Genomic DNA, 2,666 nt, shown 5'->3' with positions numbered 1-2,666 from the left:
GTGAGCTGTGGGCGCTGGAGGGGGTGATATTCAACCGTAGTCATCAGATCCCATTTAACGCACCAGTGAAACGACCCTGGGAAACTGCCCACAGGGGCACCTGGGCTTCCCGTGCGACGGGGGGAATGCGTGTGTGTTTGAAGGAAAGGAGTGAGTTGAGGTTGGAGTAGAAAAAGGTGTGTAGATCGACGTGTAGGCCTCCCGGGGTTCTGTCATCCACCTTCCTAGTATCTCAGTGAGGAGGAAACAGGAACTAATTAACACCAGCCTATTCGTACGTGTTACAGTAAGAAACCTAAGACTTCAGCTCAAAGATTCTCTGTCATAAGAATACTTTAGTCCACCTTTTAACGTTGAGTTTTTAGATCTACTTTCACATTGATAAACTAGGTTTGTATATCACCAGACAGACACAGTCCTGATTATTTTTAAGTATTTCAGATCAGCGACTATTGTTGCATACAGACATACTATTCCCTGCATGCATAAACTATTAGGGGAATTTGATCAAAGCTCTTAGGAAAAATTAGTGGGGTAAACAAGATAGTATCAGTGTCCTTCTCAGTTTACAGTTAGTTGGTCCTTAAATTACAGACAGGTAACTCCAGAGCACCCTACAGTTTTTCAGGTGACTTCTAACATTGAGGTTTTTGTGCTTTATTTCCCAAAGTCTGGATTTATTTTTGAGAGTGTGTGAAGAATCATCATTTACTTTAGACTCTAATCTTGATTGTGGGTGTGGGTGGAGTGGTGGTGGTTCAAAAAAAAAAAAACTACCATGTGTTACAGAAAATTAAATTAGTGCATTGTTACCATATTTTGAGATCATAATAGATGAGTATTATTACATAAAGAGCATTTTCTAACTAGATAATTTAAATAAGAGAATGGGTCTTTCATTTTAAAGTAGATAAACATAGGATAATCAGTGATGTGCAAAGCTCTTTGAACATTAGGTTTAGAAAGAAATCACTGCTATCAGTTGTAATGATTGATAGTGCCCATTGGATCCAAATTAATATAAATATCAGATGTGCGTCCTCTCCTTGCTTAGTGGTTAGCATTCTTTCTCCTTCCTGCTAGTTAGCCGTGAAAAGGTGGTATAATTTATCTTTGATTAGCATAGAATTGCATGTGGGAGATTTTGTGACTTTTCTCCACTGAAAGGACTGTTAATTTCTTTCATCTTTTCTGAAAAGGTTGGAATGGAAGCGTTGATATGAAGCTAATCACTTCTTATTCTAGGTATATGAAAATGTCTCTTGACTTCTTTCTTAGTGGTAATTTCTGGAAGATAGTTATTTTATTCAGGTGGTGAAATTGCATTTGATGGTTTTAGAGATAGCACTTCAGCTTTAAATAACAGAGCAAGAGTAGCTTTTGATACTCTTGATTTACAACTGAAAGTATCTACTAAGGATAAACAGTTTTTGTAAAATGAAACAGTATCTAATTCATTTTTTAAAATGACTTAATGAGACTTGAAAGTGATATTTGATACCAGATGTAAAGCCTAATTTTGGAGAAAGGATTGTTCTGTGAGCAGAAGGTGGTGCTCAGTTTTTTCATCTTTAAATACTTTTAATGAGTGTTCGGAACTATAATAAATTATGCATATTCTTTTTTAGAAATTATAATTACATATTCTGATTCCATGTCCTGGCTTAGAAGATGGTGGTGTTCCTCAAAATAAGAAATGCTAAACTGTCACAATGTGAGCATGTTTTTTCAACATGCTTGAAACCTTTGATTTAAAGATCTTAGAAAGTGGAGATTGTGTGTTTTTTCAGTTACAAGTGACTTCTCTGTCTGTGGGTTATTCTTCCTAAATTTAGCAATTTCTACAGTTTTCATGGAATCAGTTGTATGTTATTGAGGAGAGAGGTTCATTGTCAGAAATGCCTTTCAAAGTAGATCTGCTCTTGTATCATCTGCAGAATTTCAGGTTGCCCTGTGTACTGTTACCAGTCTTCTGAGATCTTGAAATTTTGGAAAAGATTTCCATACTTTCTTGCCCTGTTTTTTTTTTTTTTAGTAAATGAATTGAGTGAGTTCTATTGTTTTAAGGATATGGACATTAAGACATAATATTCAAGGCTGCTTATTGTTTTGATAGAGCAGATGTGCACCAAAGTTCAGTGGTTTTAAAGATTAATATCTTAAACCATACTACCATAATAAAATATTTTTATAATCAAGACACAGATACCTCAGTATGGGTAACTTAAAATGTAATTTAAATTGGTCCTGAGTATCCTTCCAGATTGCCCCTTCTTCTGCCCAGTCATTGTGACTTTAGGTAATACCACATTTAATATTAGTGTAGTAGTTAGGAAAACAATTTTGGTGCAAAGAAATCATAGATTACACTTAAAAATTAAATATAAATGACATCTATGTGGCTGCTTTTTTCTATAAGTTGTATTTGAGGAGAAGGCTGTCTGTATGGGGAAGGGGAGGGCAGAGAATTCATAATATTTTGAGGTAGTGCCATTTCAAGTTACTTACATGTCTCTTATACTTCCCACCTGCTTGAGAATTCCTGCTATCGTGAGCCACTTGGTGACAGCTGTGCTGGAGTCACAGGTACTGATGGGGATAATAGTAGTAGTAATAATAGTAGTAGCAGTAGTATCGTGTGTTGGAGTAGAATAAAGGTTGAGAAC

The 2,666-nt window shown here is 35.8% G+C and overlaps 1 protein-coding gene across 1 annotated transcript in view; it reads left to right on the top strand.

Annotated features, from left to right (window-relative positions):
* The window catches only part of GOPC (golgi associated PDZ and coiled-coil motif containing), a 37,167-nt gene that overhangs the window by 523 nt on the left and 33,978 nt on the right, over window positions 1-2,666 (top strand). The gene's annotated exons all lie outside the window — the stretch shown is intronic.

This window comes from Vicugna pacos, chromosome 8 (genome assembly GCF_048564905.1).
Source record: "Vicugna pacos chromosome 8, VicPac4, whole genome shotgun sequence".
NCBI lineage: Eukaryota > Metazoa > Chordata > Mammalia > Artiodactyla > Camelidae > Vicugna > Vicugna pacos.
This window is presented reverse-complemented; position numbering and strand designations above follow the sequence as displayed.